The following is a 26,544-nucleotide window of genomic DNA, read 5'->3' as shown; positions in this document are numbered from 1 at the left end:
TTCCAGATCTTAGAGGCTGCAGCAAGGAAGCGACGGTCGCCCCAAGTAGCTGTTCTACTACGTGGAGTGATTAGTTGATTAAGTGTAGAGGAACGGAGTGTTCTGACTGGATTGTAGGGCTTTAATTGATCTTTGAGGAAGCGGGGCCCTTGGTCCTGCATTACCTTGTAAACTATACACATGGCTTTAAACTTTATCCTGTTTTGGATAGAAAGCCAGTGATAGGTTCTCAGAGTGTCTAAGATGGGGGCGAATTTGGGTTTTTTGGATAGCAGGCGTGCCGCCGCGTTTTGTACAGTCTGAAGTTTTTTAGTGACTCTTTTTTGTGCATTCAGAAAGAGGCCGTTGCAATAGTCTAGGGAGGTAAGAACCAATGATGTAACCAGGGTCTTGGCGGCCGTGTCAGGTAGAAAAGGCAGGATTTTCCTAATCATCCTAAGTTTGTAATGGGCCGTGGAAGCTACCTTATTGGCATGGGTCATAAAGTTGAGTTGGTCATCAAACATGACTCCCAGATTTCTGACCTTGGAGGAGGGAGAAGGTGGGGTGCCAAAAGTTGATGGCCACCAGGATGTGGGCCAAGATGGTGAGAGTTTGCCAAAGATGACCACCTCCGTTTTGTCGGAGTTTAGCTTTAGGCAGTTACCTGCCATCCATTCACCTATTGCTGTCATGCCAGCTTGGAACCGTTCAGCCACCTCCTGACCGTCACCCTTAATGGCCAGCACCAGCTGCGTGTCGTCGGCGTATGAGGTTAGGCTCATCCCATGTGCTTTGATGACACTAGCAAGGTCCGACACGTAGATGTTGAAAAGTGTCGGACTTAGGGATGAGCCTTGGGGAACCCCACACGGTAACGACCGGCTGGCAGATTGGAATGGGCCTAGTGTGACCGCCTGGGTTCTGTTAGCCAAGAAGGAGGTCAGCAGATTTTTCGCAGTGGACTGAATGCCCATTTTTTCGACATGGTTGACCAAGGTCTTGTGGTCAACCGTGTCGAATGCTGCAGAGAGATCTAGGAGTACCAGCAGAGCTGTCCCTCCCTGGTCCCGGATGGTTCTAATATCATCCGCTGCCTTAATAAGAGCGGTTTCCGTCCCGTGATATTTGCGGAACCCAAACTGGGTATCATCAAGCAGGTTATTTCTCTCTATATGGTCAGATAGCTGTTGATTCATAGCTTTCTCCGTGATTTTAGCTAAAAAAGGGAGACTTGCTATAGGCCGATAATTTTTCAGCTCTTGTCTGTCTAGATTGGCTTTTTTTAGTAAGGGCTTAATCAAAGTATTTTTCAGGGAATCCGGGTAGGACCCAGAGCACAATATTGAGTTGCAGACCTGGGTGATGACAGGAATAATGGTGTCTGAGACCGAGGTCAGCACGAACGTAGGGCAAGGGTCCAAGGCTGATCCAGATTTAACTGAATTCAGTATGGTCCTAGTTTGATCGGTGGTTAGGGGAGTAAAGCTCGTCAGGGGATTGCTCAGGGTGGTCAGAGGGGGGGGGGGGTTGAGGGTGGTACTTGGTTCTGAGGTAAAAGCTTGGTATATATTATTTACCTTCGCAAAGAAAAACTCAGATAGAGCATTGCATAGTGATTGCGAGGGTGGAGGTGTTAAATCAGGTGTGTTACCTGATAATGTTTTAGCTATATTATATAGCTGTTTACTGGAGTTTTTAGCTAGTTCTATATGTTTGGAAAAGAAGAGCTTTTTTGCTGCTGTTATCATAGATTTATAAGTGGCTAGGGCCTCTTTGTATTTATCCTTACTTTCGCTATCATAATCTCGTCGCCAGTGCCTTTCCTTGTTCCTCGTTAGTTGTTTTTGTGTTTTTAATTCTTTTGTGTACCATTGGGCAGTCGGGGTACTCCTGTTTCTAGAGTGGGATTTAGTTGGTACTAATTGCGAAGTGGCGACACTCAGCCATTCATGGAATTGATGTGTGGCAGCACTGGGATCGTTGGATAGATCCGGTTTGAGTTTAGTTAATAGTATGTTTAAACTATCGTAATTTAGATCCTTCCAGGCTTTGAAAGGACCTGGCTTAAGGTGAGGAGTCATTTTACTCAGCGAGTCTTTGGTGGTCAGGCTAAAGAATATGGCCGAGTGGTCTGTCCATGTCATCGGGAGAATGCCGGTCACATGTAGATTTTCGATGTTAGTGAATATGCCATCTAACGTATGCCCTGCTTGATGGGTAGGGGCGTCAACCAATTGCCTGAGACCTATTAATTCTAGGTCTGACGTGAGGGAGATAGTATCATTATCGTAGTTTTGTTCGAGATAGAAATTAAAATCGCCCATGACAGTGATGGAGTCATCTGTGGCTTTATATTGTGCACTCCTTGCAACAGCATGGTGTCCAATGCCTGGAAGCAATGACAGTCCCCATGGACTTGATAACATGCTGTGCCTTTGTATGAGACTCGGTGTGGTAGACACAGGTGTTGCAGAGTTATTGCAGATTGATGTTTGAGGCTGTTTTTGGAAGTGTGCCACTTATAATAATTTGAAGGAAGAGTACATTTAAGTTATTATTATAACTTAATCATTTGTAATGTTTGTGTTTTTTAGTTTAGGTTTGTATTGAAAAAATCCATATGACATTTTTAAATATAAATCATCCTTAGCCTGAGTTTTATTCATTGTATGTTAATTGTTTTTATTTTTTATCCACAGGAAAAAAAATCCCCCCAAAAATACAATTGCAGAAAAAAGGTTCCAACAACGCAATCCTCTCGCAAACAAAACCTTTAAAAACCCGAAAAGTGTTCAGGAAAAAACACAAAATTATAACTGTTAAGAAAAGGCTCCAATGATGCAATCCTCTCAATAACGAAACCCTCAAAAACCTGAAAATTAGGTTTAAAACAAAAACGCTGCAAGAAACCTAAAAAATAAATGTAAATGTAAATGAACTTGTTTAAAAAAAAGTATGCAATTTCCTTTTTTTTTAAATGCTTTGTTAGCACCATACGTTCACAAAATGGAAAACCTGTAAAGAAAAAAAAAAGAACACCCACCCATAATTACATATAAAAACCCATAAACATTAATATTAACATTAAATACAAGCTAACAAGATTAAACAACACATAAATCACACTACATAACACTCTACTTCGATCCAAAACCAGGTCAAACACATAAAACAATAAACTACCAAAAGAACACAACACCTATCTTCTCCAAAAACGAACAAATAACATCCTAACAAACCTAACTACGCTACTACTACCTCTCCCCTACCCTAAAACTACCTAAACAGTAAATTAAATCAAACTTACCTTCACTGACGAAACACAGCTCCTATCCGCGAGGTTCTGCCTTCCAAAATGAACTAAAAACAAAACAGATAGAATGGCTGTATGATAAAATGAAAAAGAGACTTACTCCCCATAGAAAAGAATGGAGAAATGTTTAAAAAATATGCAAAAATGTAAATGTATATTTCTAATTATTGTAAAACAATTTTACAAATGTTGAAAAAATATACAAAAAAATGTAAAATATATATTATTATTTTTATTTTTAAAAACAAAAAATAAAAGATTTAATATATAGCAAAATGTTTGTTTATGTCATATACTGTAAATGTACCAGGAATAGAAACATGTTTAATTTTAAAATATATATTTTTTAAATATTTGTTATAAAAATTGTAAATTATTTAATATATTAAATAGTGTTTAAAATAAAATTCAATATACTAAAGAATTAAATAAATAACATATACATTTGTAAAATATATATTATTATATAATTGTATAAAAACAATTACATTATATAACTTGCATGACAAATATGTTTAAAATAATGTATCCACATGGTTACTTTTTGTAACAAAAGATAATAGACAAACTGTTTATAATTAAAACAAACTAAAAAGATATTTACTTTACTATTACATGACTATTTTTCTAACAAATGTATAATTTTTCAAAAATGTTAGAAAAATGTGTGTAAAAAAATGTTGTTAATTTTGAAATTTTACATAGAAATATATATTAAAAATATACTTTCTAATAAATATTGAACATCATAAAAATATCAGAATTATGTTTTGTTAATATTTTAATGTTTTTATAACAAAAGCAAATCAAACCAATTGAAATATTAAACAAAATATGTGTTACCAAATCAACATACGTACTAAAAAATCCAACATATATGTCCTCTCTTATTTCAATATACATATAAACTATACAATAAAATAAATAATAAACTATAACAAATTACTACTCCTAACTCCAAAAAGAACTAAACTCAGGGAAAGTGCTGAATAATAAACCATAAACCATTACTATTCCAACTCCAAAACCAAATAAACTCAGGGAAAGTGCTGGATAATAAACCAAAATAAATTACTATTCCAACCCCAAAACCAAAAAAACTCAGGGAAAGTGCAGGAGAACAAACCATAATAAATGACCATTCCAACTCCAAAACCAACTAGCTCAGGGAAAGTGCTGGACAATAAACCCACAACATGTACTATTCCAACTACAAAACAAAACACAGAGAAAGAGCTGGATAATAAACCATAATAAATTACTATTCCATCTCCAAAACCTACTAAATTTATGAAAAGTGCTGGATAATAAACCATAATAAATTACTATTCCAACGCCAAAACCAAATAAACTCAGGGAAAGTGCTGGACAATAAACCCACAAACAATTACTATTCAAACTCCAAAACTAACTAAACTAAGGGAAAGGGCTGGACAATAAAGCATAGTACTTTTCTATGCCAACTCCACAACCAAATAAACTCAGGAAACATGCTGGATAATAAACCCCAAAAAATTACTATTCCAACTCCAAAACCAACTAAACTCAGGGAAAGTGCTGGATAATAAACCATAATAATTTACTATTCGAGGACATAGATTGACCAATGGTTATAGATGAATCTAGTGCCCATGAATTGAGTTGGGCTTTACCGGCCACTACTAATACCTTTGGTATTCTGAAGGGCTCTCTTACAAACCAATCAAACAGTCTGGGGACCCCAGCCCACATGAGGCCCGCTATAACATTTTCTGAGTTAACAGGACAGAATAGTACCTCTAAAGAACCAATCAGACACACTCCGGCTGTAGCATCTAAGGGGGAACAAGTTAAAAAGTCGCCTGAATGCAAAATACTTTTCTGGAACGTTGCAGGGCTGTCCTCGAAAATAGTTGACCTTCACTGGCATATTTTTGTTGAAACGTTCTCCATATTATGTCTACAAGGCTGGTGAATGAAATACATATCAATGGGTATCAAATCTTTAATTCCCCAGGGGTCACTACAGCACATGGGAGAAACAAGGGAGGCCTTTGTATCTACATGTCCTATTGTGACGTGGTCAAGAAGCTAACTCTTAAAACTGTGACAGCTTTCTAACAGATTTTTTTATTACATGTGGACAAAAAGTATTGTGTTTTCTTGCTAAATGTTTATAATAACATTCCTAAAGAGAAAATAGCTAGTGTATTGATGAATTTACAGAAGAATTTCATCAAATAGCAGGACTATTTTTTGTATGACTTGTGCACTGTCCAGGGCGGGGATTTTAATCACGCTTTGAGGTCTATTAGGATGGCGGGCGGACTCCAGTCCGCCCGCCACCCTAGTGGTGCTGGTACCCGACACCAGTGGGGCGGCGGTCCCGTACCACCAATTAGGATGCCACTGCCACGGTGGCGGTGGCATCAAGAATATATTACATTGTGGCAGGCGGCGCTGTGAGCAGCACCGCCACAATGCAATATTTGCACGTTGTGACAGGCACTGTGCAGTGCCTGCCACATTGTGCATGCCAATGTTGGGGGGCACCATGGGTACCCCCAAGTGCTGCCCCCCACACCCCCAGCCCCTTGGGGGCCCGCCACAGGCCCTCAAAGAAAACTGCATGCCTTTCCATGGCTGAGTCTCCGCCATGGAAAGGCATTGAAAATGCCTCATCATAATTTGGATGGCGGTGTCTACAAGGCACCACCACCATGTTATGGGCCATTTTCCACCGGGTAGGCAATCGGGACGATTGCTTACCGGCGGAAAAGCCGTGGACAGTCTTTCCATCCACTGCGGTACCCCCGCCATGCTAATGTGGCAGGGGTAAAAGGCCGTCCGGCTGGGTGATTTGGCAGGGCAGTGGCGTTCCGCCCACCATCCCAATAGACCCCTTTGTGTCAGTGTTCTAGGTGGGGCATGTGTGGTCATGAAAAAGAGGATGAATTGACACATTTTATACACTCAGCAACCGGGGACCTGCTGAACTCCCCTGCCTTGCAGTTTGATTTGGGTTATGGTAATGAATTGTGTACACCATCGGTACCCTTTAGGCCAAAATTTAATGGAAGAGGCTGTTATTCTAAAACTGATTTTATTCTCTAACAGACATTCTAGTAAGGTTCACTCACTCTGATGGTATGAGTGATCATTATCCCTTGAGTTTTGAGTTTTATTTGGTGAACCCCTTTTTAGGAAAATGGGTTCCGACAGCCCAATATGATTTTACTATTGCCCTTACTGGAATTAATGGGTATTCCTTGAGTGGGCAAAAGTAGATTCAATTATATTCGCTGAGCAATTATTTACTAAATGTAAAGAGGATTTTGCAGTTTGTCTCAGTGAGGATGCCGGGCATTTAATCACCTTACGAATCGAAAGAAAGTGCTACATAAGAAGGATAGCAGTCAAGATGAAGTAAAACAGGCTAGAAATTCATATAGGCATGCCTTAAAGGCACGTAAGATAAAATTAAGGGCAGCTGCATGGCGGGCACTGCATGACGTTTGCGTGCAGAGAGATACTAATAGCTTCTGGAAAGTAGTTAATACTCTCTTTTTAGCCCCAAGTGACACCCCTCGGGTAGAAATAGCAGTAAATGATGAAAAAACATGTCCATATTGATTTAGACCTGTACTTATGGGCATCTGCATCTAATGCACAGTGGTTAGCGTTTCCCCTAGACATAAGCTTCTCGGTAGAAGAGGTAACATGCGCTATTAACGCAGGTGCTTCAGGAAAAGAGCTAGGATCGAATGGCGTCCCAGTGGCTCTGTATAATTCCAAACTTCCACACTGGGCCCCATTATTAACTAATGTCTTAGTTACTTGTTGTCTTCAAGGCCTTATTCCTTCATGGTCCGACTCAATAGTGATACCAATTTTTAGAAAGGGGGACTGAAATGAGCCTACATGTTACCACCCCATTTCCTTATTGGATTCCTAAAGTGGTAGGGCGGGTTATTCTAAACAAGCTACAGATTTGGGCAGAAGACACTAATGTCCTCTCCAAATTGCAATATGGGTTTCGATCAGGTTTTGAGACCATAGAACAAGGTTTAAATGTAAGTCTTTTAGTAAGCAAATATACACAGGCCAAGGAAGGAAGGCTTTTTCTGGCATTCGTGAAGCTTAGCTCTGCGTTTAATTGTGTGAAACTTGAAATGCTATGGAGAATTCTAGAAGATATGGGAGTGGCTCCTCCACGTATAATTTGTATGAGAGAACTCTACAAAGATGCAGGTAAATGCTCAGCAAAGTTTCCAATCTAAAAAGGAGTGAGACAGGGCTGTGTGCTTGCCGCTTTTCTTTTTGCTTTATATATTAATGCTCTATCACTTACCGGTAATCTTCATTACTCCGGGTCCCGTTGTCCTCGTCCCATTCAAAACTATGTGGAGATAACCATCTCCCAACAGAAAAAAAAAGATCAAAATAATCTTGGGACATTAACCCCGCCCCTCCCACCGGGAGTACATAAGGGGTACTTACCCAGCAGTCTCCCTGAATAACCAAGCCCAAAACAGGAAGGCCGGCTGGCCAGGAGGGAGGGCGAGGACAACGGGATCCAGAGTAATGAAGATTACCAGTAAGTAATAGAGCATTACCCCCAGGTCCCTTATGTCCTCGTCCCATTCATAACTATGTGCAGAATACCAAAGCATAAAAGCCGGCCTTCCCAAACCAAACAGAAGCCAACTCAGGAAAACACCCCAAGGCAGCAACCGCAGGAAGCAAGAGGCAGAACCGGAGAAAACCCAAGCAGGTCTCCCGACAAGGAGGAGCCCGACCAAACCGGGATGCACCCAACCAAAACAATGGAGGAGCAACCAGAGGACCAGAACTACCACCACAGAGGGTAACCAGGCCAAGCAGGAACACCCCACCGCCAAACAGAGAAGAGGAGAGGACGGACACACCAGCCATCCGAGGCAAGAAGAAACAACAGCGAGGAGGCCACCCAAAGAAGAAACAGGCCAAGAACCACCAGGCCAGGAAGCCAGAACCGGGCAACAGAAGCCAAACCCAGGCACAGAGAGCCCAAGCCAGCTAAAACCCGGTCCCGGAAAGAAAAAGAAACACCCAGGGGACAAGAGGGCGAGAGGAACGCAAAGACCCATCCAACAATAACAAAGCTGGCCCCGGGAAAGAGGGGGCCGAGAAGCCCACCAAAGGAAGGACCAAACCAGAAGAGAAGGGAAGCACGACTCCAGAGAGACCAGAGGGAAAAAAAAAACGGAAACCCCCAAAGAGCAGCAGGCCGAACAGAAAAGGGACAGCAACAGCAGCCAGACCATCAGCAACCAACCGGGAAGGCGAGACAGAGCCCACGGACAGGAAAAGAGGCAAACCCAAGGCCTCAAAGGACCCAGCACCCCCAGTGAACCAGAGCAGCAAAAACAACAAGGGCAACCAACCAGGACGAAGAGACCCGGAACACCAAGGAGGAAAAGGGAACAGGAGGAACCACAGGAACCCCAGAACACAGCCCCAGCCAAACCAGAGGAAACCGAAGCGGGAAGCGACAGCCCGAAGAAGGCACACCCCAAACAACAGAGAAGGGGAGCAACCATACGGCCAAAAGACCCAGTGAACCCAAGACCAAGCAAGGGAACCCAAAGGGGGGCAACACCAACCACAGCCAAGCCCAATAAAAGACAGGGCAGGCAGAGAAGACCCCAAACAGACGAAGCAGAGGGCCGGGGCAAAAACACAAAGGTCAGCGAAACCGAGTCCCAACAACCCCCAGAGGACCCAAAGGAGCGGGACAGGACCAAACAGCACAGCACTGAACCCCAACCCAACAGGGGAGAGGGAACACAGAAGCAAACCGAAGCCAGCGAGGAAGCCCAGCACGACCCAAGGCAGAGCACGCGCAGGGGACGAACCCCCAGGGCAAAAAACGGCAACCCCGGACACAGCCCAGAAGCCAAAGCCAAGTCCAAGCAACCCGCAGGACCCGAAGGACCCGAAGGCCAAACCCAAAGCCGCGGGAAGGGCCAAAGAAAGGAAGGCCCCAGCAGAGCACAGGCCAGAGAGCAAACAGCCCCGGCGGCACCCAAACGAAATTTACGAGGAGGTAAGCAGGGAAACAGGAGCGAGAGCCAGATGCAGAACCAAGGTGCCACAACGGCAGGAACACACCACACCCAAAAGGAACCGGAACCGGAACCCAGAAGCAGAGGGACCAGCCACACCACAGGCAGGCAAGGCACCCGCCAAGAGGCACCAGGCCACCCAACAATCCAAATCAGCACAAACAGGCAGGCCAGGAAAGCAGAAAGCGCAACCAGGCAACCCCAAGCAGGCCGCCCGCAGACCAGCCAAGAACAGGAGCCAACAGGGAGCAGAAGCAACTGCAAGCTCGCAGACCAGGAAGACCGAAACACGGCCCCTGGAAGAGGAGTACAGGGAAAACGGAGGCACAACTCCGGCAAAAAGGACCACCAGAAAGGGAAGGGACAACACCTGCCCCAACCACAGTGAGCCAAGCCAGAGAAAAAAACACTTTCTTCCGCATTATCGGGAAGCCGGCGGACTGCCATTGAGCACACTGCCCGTTCTTCGCTCGGATCGCGAGTGAAGGAGCACTGACTCTACGTGAAGACCTAAAATCAAAACGCATACTTTCAAGCGGTCTGGCTTAAGTATACTGGCCCTTTCTAGTGGATTCCCAGTTGCTGGATAAGGAACTAATGGCCACAATGTTAAACTTATCGTAACAGGACATCGAGGCACCAGCCTTCCACCCTACAATCTCTCCTAGAATCACAGGAGAATCGCGAGGATCGTTTGCAGAGTTTTTTGAAAAAAAGCACATACAGGCAAAACATTGTTTATGTCCTGATGATGATCCCAGTTCACTAGGAGCCGGGGATCGAAACGTCGTCGACACTTTTCCAAATTCTGTAACTTTACCATCGTGTTGAAACTGTTACATGAATTTGTTGTCTGAACTTGCTGTGCGAATATGCTATTGATGCAAGGGACAATTGGCTCCCATGTTCTTTTTGCCTGATATTCTTTACCCTCTTTTCCTTGCTTTCTTCCCTACTTTTCAATCCTTTTGGAGTGTACTTTTGGATAGGTACAGGCTTGTACCCTATCAACTTTTGCATTAGACCTCTCTCATGGTCTTTTAAACTTGTTTATATTTGAAATAAAATTTCAGGCCCGGCTGGGTACTGAAAACAAGAGTCTATATAGTACTGATTGGAGTCTATATGTGCATCTGTCTTTGTGATAATTTAATCCTACGGACCACTGTTTTTTGTAATAAGAGAAAAAAACACTGCAGTCCAAAGAGACCCAGCGGAGGCCAACCGCACCAGGGGAATCCAACCAGGCAGCAAGCAAGGCCCATCCAGCAGCAACAGGGACCCCAGACGAGACCCAAAGAAGCAGGGAGGAAAGGCCACAGGCAGAAGCCCAGCCAAAAGCCAAGAAGCCAACACAAGACACCCCAGGGGAAGCCAAAATCCACCAGGGCACCAGAGCAGACGAGCCCCCCAGAACACCACGCAGCAGCGAGGACCAGAGAGGAGCGACCAGTGCAACCCAAGCACACCGTCAAAGGAGACAGACCCCGAAAGGAGGCCAGACCAGCAACACAGCGCCAGAGGAGCCTGGGAAGGAACAAGCCCAACCGGAAGTGCAAGTGGGAGACCCCACCGAGGAGAGAAGTCAACCACCAGGAGGAAAGGCCATAGGCAACAAACCCCGGAAGCCAGGACCGCAACACCAGGCCCAGGGCAAGGCCAAGGAGCACCCGCACCAAGCCCGAACGACAGGGCCAGAGGACAAACAGGGTGAAAAGCAGCACAAACAAGCGTTACCGGAAGCACCACGCAGATGCGCAGGCAAGGCATCAGGGAAAGGTACCAGGAGAGGCAGAACAGCAGCAGGAAGACCAAAACAACAACCTGGCACCGCCGCCCCAGGCCCCACAATCCAGCAAAGGGGGAAATACAGAGCACCCACCGGAACAAGAAGGCCACAGCTCCCGAAACCCGGAGGGCAGGATGGGCCACCACCAAGAACAAGAAAGACAGCTCCAGGCAGCCAAGAAGGCAACGCCAGAGCCGAGAAGAAAGAGCATAGCCCCAAAGCACAAGGAGAAAATCGCAGTGCAAATCCACCAAACAGCAGCACCCCAGGGAAAAAAGCACAATGAAGGTAGAAACCAGGACCAGAGTCGCAAACATGACCAGGGAACCAAGAGAGTCTGCACCAAAAGCGCAAACCCTCAGGCCAGCACACACGGCACCTAAGAAGCACCGAAGAGCGCAACGGAGCAAAAGTGGGAGCCACCATCAGCAGGGAGCACACGAAGACACAGCACACCATACCGCAAGGCAAAAACACGAAAGTCGCCCATAGCAAAGGCGAGGAGAACAACAAGGGACTCCAGGCCCCAAAAACCGACAGCAACAAGAATCACAACCCCAATGGAGCGGTTAAAACACAGCGACAACCAAGCCGCACAAGAGGCCATGTCGCAAGTGCATCACCAGAAGAGAGCAGGAAAAGGCACCCAGGAGACCCTGGGGCCAAGAACCCCAGAAAAAATGCCACGCACATACCACAAAGAGGCACAAAAAGCAGAGAACTGCAGCGGGAGACCGAACCTGCACCAGTAACCCAAGTCAGAATACTGCCAAAAACAAAGGCACCAAAGGAAAACAGCAAAGGAGCCTACGAACCACCAGCGCAGAGACCATCCACAAGCACGCACCGAAGAGCGCCGACCGCCAGCGCCACTGTGAAGCCCCAAAGTGTACGACAGACACCCAACTGCATGTAAGATCCGAGGCCCCCCGACACGCAGTATGCCTCAGCAGCAGCCTGCTCCCAGTAGCACAAGTAAAGTATCAGAAGACAGGAACAAGTACCACAACAGGAGGAGACCCCCCCTAACGTGGGAGAACATAGGGACAAGCCGCGTGAAGCCCGCACCAGACAAGAGAGCCCAAAACCACAGATGAATGAGCCTCCCGCCCGACATGAACCGGGCACCCCACAAAGTAATAAATAAGCACGGTGAAGCATAAACGCGTGATATCAATCATGTGCTCAGCCACTCAAACGTTACAAGCAGCATCGCGAGTGTACGGATCGGCTATCATACTCTGCATGTAGGAGTTTAACATAAAACACCAATGGCGTGGAAAGGTATTGCATTTTGGATTTTGCAGTTAGCATGCGAAACGCATCGTTCTATCTCTCCGCTTCGGCTCGAGATTCTGCCATACCATTCCATAAGCCACAACCAGTCAGTGCTGCCAGAGAGGCGGACCTAACACAGGCCCATGAACCTGCGTGCAAAGGCCTCTCACCGTCCCAGTGGAGCGAAGGCACAGGGTCCTCAGACACCTGACAGGGGAGTCACTGGAGGCAGAGGAACACACGTCTGAGCTGCAAAGGGACAAAAACAAGGCAGGCAGCAGGACAAATACAGGCAGGGAGTGAACAAAACCTCCGAAACGTGGGACTCACCCGGAGCGGGGGCCGGAACACCCCCAGGAACAAGGCCCCCACTCCAATCATCCGGCTCCGGAAATCCAAGAGAGAGAAAGCGCAGCTTGTCTTCCAGTCAGCCAGGCCACAGGAAGACCAAACAGCGACCCGGAAGGAACCCTTTGGAGGCGGTGCACCAGCCACAAAGGGCCCGCCAACAGGATTTCCAGCCAGAAACAGGCCTGACACCCAGCAAGCCCGGCAGGCCAGGGGGCATACCAACAACCCTTCCCCCCCCCCCCCCCCCGCCCGCGAAGCCAGGCAGCCAGGCGGGGGGGAGATGAGAAGTGCACACCACCACAGCCCAGCAGGAGCAAGAGCAGCACCAGCATCCGGACCAAACTGTCGACAGACAGGAAAAAAGAACAGGGAGACTGCTGGGTAAGTACCCCTTATGTACTCCCGGTGGGAGGGGCAGGGTTAGTGTCCCAGCATTCTTTTGATCGTTTTTTCTGTCAGGAGATGGTTATCTCCACATAGTTATGAATGGGACGAGGACATAAGGGACCTGGGGGTAATGGCCTTGGCCAATTTTTAGTAGATCACTGCCAGGATTTTCCAATGAAGAACAAATGCCAAAGTCCCTTTTTATTATACGCAGATGATGGGGTTTTAATGGCACATACCCAACTGGGGCTGCTAAAAACCGTAACTAGTGTTTTTATTTTTATGCAATACAGGGGTCTGAGTGTGAATACCACCAAAACCTATATAATGAATTGTGGTAAGAACAGTGCTAAATGATGTGACATTTTTATTAATAATGTTAAAATTGATAGCACTAACACATTTTCGTATTTGGGGATTAATTTAGATCACAAGGGGAGATGGTCTTCTGCAGTCCAGGCCAGGAAATTGATGTTCTCAAGAGCTACAGGTGCTGTGGTTAACTTTGCTAGAAAATTGGGCTGTAGACAAGTCCCAGAGTTTCTACAAATATATAAATCAAAGTGCCTTTCGACTGCCTTGTATGGAGCAGGCAAATGGGGTTTTAAGGATGTGCAGTCAATACAATTTATTGAAAATGCATTTATGCAATATCTGTTGGCTGTTCTGAGCAGTATTGCTAATTTTATTTGCCATTCAGAGCTTCGTATTCCATTTAGGTCCGATTTGATACAAATGTAACCTATTTTGCTATGGCACAAGGTGTGGGTGCCAAATGAGATCAGTTTTAACCGTGACATTATTAATGATTGTTTAAAGCTTGATAAGGCTCCTTTTATCCCCTGGCTCAGATATATTAAACAACTAACTAGTGACATTGGACACCCTGAATATTCTGAGAGGCCTGAAAGCATGGTGCCTATTCTGAGAAAGTCACTGAAAGCATATTGCCTTGCCCACTTACAATCAAAGAGGTGGGATAAAGAGAGTGTTAAATCAACTGTGATAGACAGTTAGTCAATGTTAACATGTTGTGGTATCCAGTCATATTTGGTCCAAGTTCTGGGAAGCTATGATTGAATGCTATTGACTCGTTTCCATCTGGGGATTCTTCATAGACTCACTAGCTTCCCAGTTATAAATGACTGGTCTAGGAACTTGGATGCCTGTCCATGTGAAAATGTATTAAGTCAATCCACAATCTAGTTTCTTTTATTTTGTAAATTTTATTCTAACCCCAGGAAAAGGTTTCTAATACCCATTTTAAAAACACTGGGTTTAAGACAATGTCGTACAGCATTTCTGAAGATACAAACTATGGATAATGGAATATTTACCTGGTCTGTTGTTTTTTTTTAAAAGTGTTATCACTTTTAGGAAATCAATGTGAAACTGATTTTAACTGTGTAGACTTGTTCTACTTATGTAAAGTTAATGTACTTTTGCCTGGAAATTTTGTATTATATTTGTGCTTTTATGATTTATTTCTAAATCGAATTCTAACTCCAAACCAAAACTCACAGGAAGTGCTGGATAATAAGCCAAAAATAAATTACTATTCCAAGTCCAAAGCCAACTAAACTCAGGGAAAGAGCTAGATACGAAACCTAAAAAAATGTCCTATTCCTAACTCCCAAAAGAAATAAATATTCTACTTAAAATAAAATATAGAAAAATACATTTAAATTATTTTTAAATCCAAAGAAATATTTTTTAACATTTACATTTCAGAAAGAAAATAAAAACCTAAGTACAGTTTTTTAAATAAATTCTCTAATTAAAAAAATTAAATAAATATTTCTTATAAATTAAAATAAATTACAAATGTATTATTAAGAATTAGAAACACCTCTTTTCCCCAAAAAGTAAACATAAAATATTAAATTCTAAATTAAAAATACATTTAAATATTTAAATTGATTTGGAAAACGTTGTTTTATTTAAAATTAATAAAAAAATAATACATAAAAAATGTATTTAATTAAATATTGTTTTTTAAAACATTACAATAATTCTACATAACAATATATAAAATACAAAAAAATGTGGTTTTAAGAAAATATTTTCAAACAAAATTCTGAAAATAATCCTCACCCTTGTCCCCTATAAAAAACATCCTGCTGCTAAATCCTTATAAAAATGTAAATAAAAAAAAATAAAAATATATATTTTTAAATTACTTCTCACCCTTTTCCCCTATACATCTAACACCCCGCTCCTAAAATTCAACAAATGTTTCACTAATATTAAAATTGTAATCAATTATTTTTAAATTACTCCCAGCCCTTACCTCCTATAAACCCAACATCCTGCTCCTAAAACTTAATTAAAACACAATAAATACAAACATTTAAAAAAAAGAAAAATATCTTTAAATAAAAAGAAATCAAGATAATCAACAACTATGTATTTGACATTGATATTTGCAAAATTAATATATCTACATAACATAAAAATTGATATTTTTAAGTACGAAAAAACGTACCTCGATTTTTTGCACCATCGATATTCTTGACTAGATATTAATGTAAATTGATATTTTCACATTGATTTTCTGTATCTGCACCTTGCTATACCTAATTCTGGTCATGCTTACTGCCCGATGACTGTTTTGCTAGTTGCAGATTTGAGAAGAGGAATACATTTTATAAAACACGGATTTGGCAAAATTAGAAACCTCTACTTTAATACCATGGCTGGAGAAGGAAAGGGTAATATTAATAGCTATTTCTAAATTTTGTGCTGATGTATTGGTGCTGACGTTTTCAGCTGGAAGGGCTACCAAAGCTGACGTCCACCAAAGCTAAGAACGTTGGGGCATATTACCAAGCCCGCGATAAATGCGTTAGCGACTTTTTAAAGTCGCTAACGGATTTTTTTTTATCGCACTATTCCCAATACGTCTCTAACCTGAGTTAGAGACATATTCTTGACGTCATCTATCGCCCCGCCCTAGGGGCGATAGATAACGCTAATGGGATGCAGGGTGGGCGTTCCCACGTCCAACTGAACACTCAGACACCACTATGTCTAGTGCAGGAGTGCACTGTTCGAACTTGCTCGGGTGCAAAATTTTTAACCACTCCTTTAAATCATTTATCTCAGTGTAAACATATGAAATTAAACCTTCATTGATTCTATTATACCATTATTACTCTGATGAAGAACTTGCGACGACTACCAATGCACTTATGTTACTGGTTCATGTGACACACATGTTGGGTGCACTAGTCACTCAGTCAGGTAGCAGGTCTGCACCGATTTTTTGAATTAAAACCGCATCTAGGTTTATAAACTGTGGTGTGCAGGTTACACACACATCTTCGTTCCCACGTCCAACCACATGTAAAATGTGGCTGGAGGTGCTAACACCCTATTGTCTAGGCAGGCGTTGGGAGAAGGAGGCCTGCGATAAACTCGTTTATCGCAGGTCTCGCAATGCCTGCTTTGATCAGGTTTTAGGCATTGATAACATGGGGGTGTGGATCATAAAGCTGAATCCACCCCCCCATATTATCAAGGCACACATTAGCGCGTGAAAACAACGCTTGTTTTCATGCGCTAATGTTCCCTATTGACGACTATCGCCGGATTTAATTTCACCTACGTGTTGCGCATTGATAATTACGCGCTATCACGGCGATTAAATCCGGCGATAGCCGGCGACATGGAAATGTGTGATGTGCTTTTATTAACGCACATCTTGTTAATATGCCCCGTTATTCTTGTCGCTTATCAGTTTTAGTCAGTTGGGTGTGATCCGCTTTGTCACCTCAGAAGTGCAAAGTTGAAAGTTAGCGGAGGCATTCGTTAAAAGGATTTCATGGGAAGACTCTATAATCGGACTAGGACTTAATGGTGAAACTATCACTATATTGATCTGAGTTTGAAGCATGTTGATTGGCAATGTGATGGAGCCATTCAAACGCAGAATGTTCATATGAGTGCCAGACGACATAGAGCTGGACAATAACAAGGCCATGGCACCCAAAGCAGTTGTTCTGTGATTTGCTGTCTAACGTGGCAGACAACACTCTGTCAAATTCCTTGGCGTCCTCGTGACCCACAACTCTAACAGAGTCCTGAGTACCCACCACCTCTAAAAAAGCACAGACTACTTGCGTTTGTTGCGACATTAATCCTGATGCATATGTACAATTTACCTGGGGTGATGTCAGCACCTGGGGGGGAGAGCTCTGCAGTCATACCTCTTATGCTGTGCAGGAGGTGGCACACGTGGACTCCTGGGCAGCTCTGCTCGCAAATATATATGTTGCTCCCAGTTAAAATATGACCGGTATGGGAATGATGTTATGCTCTCTAAATTATTCTTCAACTTCAAATTATTGGAACACAGAGGCGCCACTGAATCCTTCTTCATTAGGGTTAACTTGAATAATATGTTTTCTTCGTGTTCAAAATGATCCTTCTTTTACATTTATGTTTATTAATATTCCCCCAAAGCATTCCCTTTATATTTTCAGTTGCATATATCCTCATTTGGTCTCTGCTTTGAATAAGCAGGGCCGCGCCACATTAACATGCAAGGTGTATTCGTCATGAAACCTGTTCCGAATCACAGAACCAATTTACGGGGAAAATATGCCATTGAAAGTGTTTTTCATGCTCAATTAGTCATAAAGCGCAATTCACTCCAGAATAATGAAAGTTTAATGAATGGGATTAGCCCGCTCAGAGATGTATAAATTGGCCAAGAGAGTACATGTAATTAGTTACTATTCAGCTTTTAGCCTATTTGTGTGAAGTCAATACAAGCTTTGTCAATTCTACACCAATTCGGTTTTCAGATTCTCATTTGCCTGGTGTCCTAGACATTGTCATCTTGGAAAACGTGCAAATTGACTATTGCTTCTCTTTCTTTTAGGAGCATTTATATTCATTGTATGCACTTGTTTTCTACTATTTAGATTAGATGAGAATTCCACCATGCGTCTTGTGTATGTATTTTCAGAGACTTAACAGAGAAGTAAAACAACTAACATGCCCTTCAGACATAGGAAAGGACTCTGAACCACATCACACAGAGCGGGCTTAATAAACGTTATTTTAAGGCATTATTTGTGACAAAGTGGTAGTTAGTCCGTCTCTTATTAAGGTCTGGAGCTCCGTAGTGGCGTTTTGGAATCTTAGGCAATCCTAATTGTTTGTTTCGCATGAGGTTGTCAATGGAAAAGTAATGATCGGCGACTATCTATCTTAATCTTAATCTAATACAACGACACAGCATTACGAAATACATTAATACAACACAAGAACACAAAAAGATTAAACGGAAGGCAACAAGACAAAGCAAGAAAACACCAGAACACAGGAACCTCACAACACAAACACAAAAACACAGCCGAAGTGAAATATAATAAAACACCACAACCTAATGTTGCACAACACAATAGAGCGATCTCAACATATTCACAATAGAAATCAACAGCAACACAATTTAGCTTGATAACACAAAAGTAACACAACACAATTATTCAAAAAGTTATCACAAAACCAATTCAGCACAATACAAAACATTGCAACTCATCCCATTAAAACCCAGCAACACATTATACAAATGTAACATAACAACAACACCACCTAACAGTAGTCCGAACACAAAAACACAATTCTATTGTATTGCTGTTCTCACATATTATTTTTTTTATTGTGGAATTGTGTCGTTTTTCGTTATAGTTTTGTGTTGGTGTAATTGCCATTTTGTGGTTTTGTTATATTTCTGTGGGGCTTATTGTTGTGTTGCGTTATGTGTTGTAATACTCTTTTACAGTTGTCTTGTTAATTTATTGTGATATCATTTTCCATTGTGTAGTGACTTCTCACTGTTGTGCTGTGTTGGTCATTGTATGTTGTTGGTTTTGTTGGTTTCTTTTTCTTCTACCTCAGTTGCAGCAGTTGAGAAGAAGCATGCCCTAACACACTGGAAAATATAAAATACCAGAGTACATGCTCCCCTCAAAATACCTAACCCCCATGAACATGCTTTACTGGTTCTCTACTGAAATACATGCTGACTTAATTTATAACATGAGATGCAATAAGTAATTTGCCTAACAAATAATGTTAAACCCTATGAAACAGCTGTTTTTGCGAGATTCAATGGCATTCTCAATAACACTGAGCACCCTGGGCCTGATTCCCAAGGGTAAAATTAGATGTTTGTTCTAAACTTAGACCAAGCGTCTACGTTTTCAACTTTTCTGAGTACTATCTTTATGTCGGCACTCAGGCCGAATCTCTGCCGCGATTGCGGACATAAAGATAGTGCTCATAAAAGAGTGAATCAGGCCCTACTTGTAGCAATGGATGGACATTTACCTGTGGTCCACTCAGGCCTCAGTAATGCAGGCTCTCAATACGGAAAGCGAATAGCGATTGGAGCACTTGATACTCAGCTTGATTTCCAAAGCAATTTTGCGAGTAGTATTTTTACGACAGCCAATCTTTTTATGTGCGCAGTATCCACTACAAATGCGGAGACTGCACACTCACAAAGATACTACTCATAAAATTCCTTTGTGAATCAGGCCATCAATGTAGTGTGGCATAGCAGTACAATAATAATAAATAATAATAAATAAAATGATACCAGAATGACAGATATCCAATTAATAGAACTGGAGCAATGCAAATTCCAAATTATTGGTAAGGATAGTACCTTAAAGCACCAAGTGCCATTCGTGGTCATCTGGTTGTGCTAGACCGTGGGAAAGTAACAAGTTCAGGCTGTCAGCGATGAAGTGCAGACTGGACACATGGAACAGGTTAGTCCAGCTAAAAAAGTTAACTCCTCAAAGTCCAGTGCTAAGAGTTCAGGTTGCTGTGGAGGAGGCAGCAAGGAGATCGTCTTGGATAGTCATCTGTGTATCAGGAAGAGTAGACCTGGTATTGTGGGCAGTCTTCGATGTAGTGCGAAGATCCAGTCAGGCATCACAGACAGTTGTTGCTGGAGATTCACATAGGCAGCCACCATAGGATGTTGTTGCTTTAGCATGAAGTGCAGATTTCGAATTTCAGGTCATCAGTGGCCGCCAGGTTCACTAGAGCTTTGCATTGGCTGTCGTCGCAAGTGGTGGAGTCTCAGCACAAATAAGCCTGTTCGTGGTCGCAAAGAGTCCAAAACTTTCGGATCTCATTTGTCTTAATGCTTTCAAACTTAAGTTATTGCGTATTAAGTGTATTCAAGTAACCAAATGTTATCCTATCAGAGAGACAGGTCTTCAAATAGTGAAGAATAGCTTTGGACGTTTTTCACCACATAATCATTTAAAACTTAAACCCACATGTGATACATTTAGGATGCGTTGCACCTGCCCCATGAGCCTTTGCTTGTGACCCTGCCTGCAGGACAGGTCGCTCCCCACCTGCCACATAGCTCCACCCGTGTGCCTGTGCCTCTCCCCACGTGCTGATGCTCCGCCGCGAGTTTGATCCTGCTGTTGCCCCATTGGTATTGAGCCTTCGTTTTTTGTGCCTGTAATTCTGTGATTCTGTGCTTACTGTACTGTGTCTGTCTCTGCTCCCTCGTACTTTTGTATCGTTTCCCCCCTCCCCCCTCTCTTCAGATCCCCCTGCCGGTTTTCTCGTTACTGCCAGTTTTCCCGCCGCTGCCCCCCTAGGGCCCGCCTCCCCCACCATCCACTCGCTGCCCCGCTCCTGCCTCCCTGCTGCTCCTCCTTGCCTCCGTGCCTTAAATGTTGCCCACTGCACGGCAGTGAGAGCAACCACTGACCCTGCCTGCAGGACAGGTCGCTCCCCACCTGCCACACAGCTACGCCTGTGCGCCTCTGCCTCTCCCCCCGTGCTGCCGCTCCACCGCAAGTTTGATCCTGCTGTTGCCCCATTAGTATTGAGCCTTCGTTTTTTGGGCCTGTAACTCTGTGATTCTCTTCTTACTGTTCTGTGTCTGTCTCTGCTCCCTTGTCCTTTTGCATCGTATCACCATCCTGCCTTCTCTTCAGATCCCCCTGTTGGTTTTCCCGTCGTGCTCCCTGCCGCCCGCCCCCCCACGTCAATTTGCTGCCCGCCTCCGAGCTGCTCCTCCCTCACTCCCTGCCTTAATTGTTGGCCGCTGCGCGCGCCAGAGGCAAGCCCGTCCGCCCTGTCCGTGCCTGGACCGCACCCAGCGCCAGAACCCCTGGACCCCGCGAACACCACGACACCAGACTCCACTACGACGCCAGCACCCTCCATGCACTCAATACCGGCCAAAACCACACCTGCATCCAGGCCGCCCCGAAACATACCCTCGGACCTTTCTCCTACCGCACCTGCAGTTTCATCTGCGACAGAGCCACCAAACCTCCAAAGACTGGACCCAACCACCTACACTGCATACTCCTCAACACCCGTTCCACACGCAAACACGCCGTCGAGCTCTGGGACCTGCTTCACACCGCTGCCCCAGACGTGGCCTCCCTGACCGAGACCTGGTGGAACAACATCGCCATAACCATCCCACAGGGATCGCCCCAATGGAATCGGAGGAGGAATAGCCATTGTCCACAAGACCACCCTCAAGGTCGCCACCCACGCAGACGACACCCTCAACACCGCCAAACACCTCCACTCCCGGATCCACACCGACCCCAACACGACACTCAGTGGAACATTAGTCTGCAGACCCCCCCGGACCCCGGGCTCAGGTCAGCAACTCCATCGCCGAGCTCGCCAGTACCAACGCACTTGCCTCCACGGACTACATCCTCCTCAGGGACTTGAACTTCCACCTCGAGAACAACAACAACGCCAACTCCGCCACGTTGATCGACAACCTCGCCAACCTCGGCCTCAGACAACTCGTCACCACACACACCCACGCCGCTGGCCACATGCTGGACCCTATCTTCTCCACATGCACCCAAGTTGCCTTCGACCACACCCCTGAACTCCACTGGACCTACCATCGCTGCATCAATTTCACCTTCAAGAAACCAACCACGCACCTCCGCACCCAACTGCTGCCCCACCGCTGCTGGACCAGCTGATCATCCCCCCCGCCGAAAACCCAACTACCAACCCCACAAACCCAGACGCCGCAGCCCGCAACCTCAGACACTAGATCAACGACTGTGCCAAAAACCTCGCCCCACTCAAGAAACCCTCCAATAGCCACACCAGTAAAAGAGCCACCTGGTTCACTGAAGAGCTCCAGTCCTCAAAATGCACATGCCAGAAACTGGAGACGATATGGCTCCACGAATGCACACCGGGCAGCAAAGCAGCCCACAAGGACACCACCCGCAGACATCACCACCTCATCAGATTAACCAAGAGATCCTCCATCAAAATCCTCCTGGATAACAACGCACGCGATAGCAAGGAGCTCTTCAGCATCACAAAGGAACTCTCCAACCCCAGCGCCAACGACTATGACATCCCGCCCTCACAAGAACTGTGCGACTCACTAGCCATCTTCTTCCAAAGCAAGATCGCTGACATCCACAACAGGTTCAACACTACGACTGCCCCGACTACACCAGACTCCACCTCCCCTGTGAACACCATCAGCATCAACAGCCTGACCTCCTGGTCCAACGTCAACGATGACGAGATCCGCAAGATCATGAACTTCATCCACTCAGGTTCCCCGTCGGACCCGTGCCCACGTCACATCTTCAACAAAGCAGATGCAGCCATCGCACCCCAACTACGGAAGGCCATCAACATCTCCTTCGAAAAAGCGACATTCCCAGAAAGCTGGAAGTATGCCGAAATCAACGCCATCCTCAAGAAGCCCAAGGCGGACCCCAAGGACCTCAAGAACTTCTGGCCCATCTCCCTGCTCCAGTTCCCGGCAAAGATCATCTAGAAAATCATCAACATGCAATTGGCCTACCACCTGGAAGACAACAACATCCTGGACCCGTCCCAGTCCGGATTCAGACGAAACCACAGCACCGAGACAGCCCTCATCGCCGCTACAGACGACATCAGGCGCCAACTACACAACGGAGAAACATCATCCCCCATCCTCCTGGACCATTCAGCCACCTTTGACATGGTCTGCCATCACACTCTGAAGACACGCCTCCTAGAATCCGGAATCCAAGAGAAGGCCCTTGACTGGACCACATCCTTCCTCTCTCCGGCAGAATCCAGAGCGTCTGCCTCCCACCCTTCCGATCGGAAGCCACCGACATCATCTGCGGCGTCTCCCAGGGCTCATCCCTCAGCCCGACGCTGTTCAATGTCTACATGCCCTCCCTCGCACAAGTAGCCCGCCATCACAACCTCAACATCATATCCGATGCCGACGACACACAACTCATCTTCTCCCTCATCAAGGACCCACACACTGCTAAAACCAAACTCCTCGAGCAAATGAAGGCCGTAGCCAACTGGATGAGGAGCAGCCGTCTGAAGCTGAACTCGGACCAGACGGAGGTCCTCATCCTCGGACCCACCCCCTCACCTTGGGACGACTCCTGGTGGCCGACCACACTGGGAACAGCACCAAAACCCACCAACCATGCATGCAACCTAGGATTCATCCTCGACTCCTCCTTCTCCATGTCTAAGCAGGTCAACGCCATCTCCATCTCCTGCTACAACACCCTCTGCATGCTCCGCTGGATCTACAAGTGGATCTCGACCAAAAAAAGAAGAACGGCGAAACAGGCCCTCGTCAGCAGCAGAGTGGTCTATGGCAACGCACTTTACGCAGGACGACTACAACGCATTGAAAACGCCCCCCGCCGCAGCCAAATCACCCCCACCTGAGAGAACTACACTGGCTCCCAGTCAACAAGAGGATCACCTTCAAGCTCCTCACCCACGCACATAAAGCACTCCACAACACCGGACTAGCCTACCTGAACAGCAGACTCAGCTTCGACACCCCCACAAGCCAGCTCCGCTCCACCAGCCTTGCCCTCGCCACTGTACCCCGTATCCAACGAACAACCTCCGGTGGCAGATCCTTCTCCTACCTCGCCGCCAAGACCTGGAACACCCTCCCTACCCACATACGGCAGACCCAAGACCTACTCGCCTTCAGAAGACTCCTGAAGACCTGGCTCTTCGAGCAGTAGCTACAACCCCCTCCCTTCCGCGCCTTGAGACCCTCACGGGTAAGTAGCACGCTTTATAAGTAATTGATTGATTGATTGATATATGCATTAAAAAGGAATGGTTAAGTCTGGTAAAAGGTATATTTTGCTAGGTTGAATTGGTGGTTTAAAACCGCACTACAGGCTGCAGTGGCAGGTCTGAAACTAGTTTTTAAAAGGCTAAATTGGTGGGTGACAAAATGAGTGCAGCAGACTCATTAGTAGCGTTTAATTTACAGGGCCTGGGTACATGGAGTACCATTTACGAGGGGGTCACAAGTAAGCTAAATGAGCCAAATAGGTGTAGGCCAAGTGTACCATGCCTAAAGGAGAGAGCACAAGCACTGTAACACTGGTTAGCAGTGGTGAAGTGCACAGAGCCCTTAAGCCAACAAAAACAAATACAGCAAAACAGAAGGGTTGAAAGCATTAAGTCTGGGGGACTACCAACCAGGGGTGTCAGGTCTAACATTATGAATATTAAAGAAACAACATTGTTTAGAGCAGTGAATTAGAAATCATGCAATACAGTCCTGTATTCTTTGACATGAAGTTTCATAATCAATTAATCACTCCATACTGGCTTGAGCAACAGGTTTTCACAATTCATGAGCTAATATATGTGTGTTTCATCAATAATGTTTGAGTATGTAAAAGTCAGGTCCATTTTCTTTGATGATACCATTTCATCATTCACCTAAATCAAAACAACAGTCTTTGCTCCAGCCAAAACCACAATAAATTCAAAACAATTAGGCCTATCACATTCGTGATACACGAGGCAGTGTCCAGACTAGACATCAAGGGGTCCATTATGATGTAGGGCGGATTGCCACCGCCCTACCGGCGGTGGCAATCCATCCAATATCATTCCCCTTCCACCCTCCATTTACCCCCGCCATATTACAATGGCAGGTGTTACAGCGGCGGAAGAAAGGACCTTCTGCCTCATTTCCACTGGTAGGCAAATGTTCCGATTGCCTGCCGGGCAGAACTGGGGCCTTATATGGTGCCATCCATATCAGGATGCCTGGTGGAGCAGGCCTTTTGCCGCCATGGAAAGGCATGCAGGAATTGTTTTGAGGTGAGGTCCAGTCCCCGGTCAAGCTGGGTGAGCATATACAAATATTTTTATGACGAGCAGTACAATTTAAATGAGACAATTCAATAAGAGAGCTTATTTGGAGTAATGATGAATTGTATTTTGTGTTGTTGTTTCTTTAGATGCCATTTGCATTCTTTGATGCGGAGGGTCAGCAAAAAGTAGGTTGTTTTAAATCCAACCTATTAATATGTGTGCATTTTCACTACTTATTTTTTCACTTTAATTGTGAGTACATAATAGTTGGTCTGCAGTAGAAAAGTTTAATAGCAGAGACCCTGAAGATAGCTGAAGGGATTTTTTGTTCCCGAGGGGCTGAAACATGTTGGCCTGAGTTTAGCAGTTATTTGTTGAAACTGCCCATTGCACTGTTCTGGTTTTAATCAGGAGATGAGTCGATATCTATAATAAAATGTCTTGCCTTTTTCACCTCATTATCCTATTTTAATCATCACATTTTACGTTTTGCACTGCACTTTATTTCTCTTGTGATCTCGTTTTTAGAAACACTTTATAGGTTTCTCTTTTCAAGTGATTTTTGGGTTGATCCAATCAAGCTATTTTCCTTTTGTGTGGTGGAGAGTCTTTATGATCAAGAGAAACACCATGCTGAGAGGTGGATGACCAAATGATAAGATTGATCACCACAAGAAATTGATGTGAATCCGTCTAACGTTTTTTTGCTCTAACCACTGATCACTTTGTTTTTGCTCTCTATTTTTATTGTTTCCTTCTTTTTGCACTTTTATGTGACTTGTGTACCGACTCACGAGTTTTATGAGTTAAAGCCAGCTGACAAAATTGTTGACATGAGACCCCCGGTTCTTTAGGTGTTTTGTATAAGAGTCAAACAGCAAACATCATCTTTTCTCTTCCTTCCCAAGTCGATGCAAAGCTTCCTTCCTCTTGCCGCTACATCCTGGATCTGCACAAATGTAAAGAAGTGCTATTAATTTCTGTCTCTCTGTTAGAGCATATGCCGAAAAAACAGGAACTATTGATGTAATGTTCAGAACAACAACGGCGGACCCCTGATTCCGCACCTCACACTAGTTCCTGTTAGTCGTGTTCCTGCGCAGCCAACCCCAATGACAGCCGTTTGGCGCCTCCATGCGCCAGATCCAAAATTGAAGTTATGGAAATGGTGGTGTGACAGGTCATGAAGTCCATTTGTCAAATAGTGG

This window comes from Lissotriton vulgaris, chromosome 8 (genome assembly GCF_964263255.1).
Source record: "Lissotriton vulgaris chromosome 8, aLisVul1.2, whole genome shotgun sequence".
Taxonomy (NCBI): Eukaryota; Metazoa; Chordata; class Amphibia; order Caudata; family Salamandridae; genus Lissotriton; species Lissotriton vulgaris.
This window is presented reverse-complemented; position numbering follows the sequence as displayed.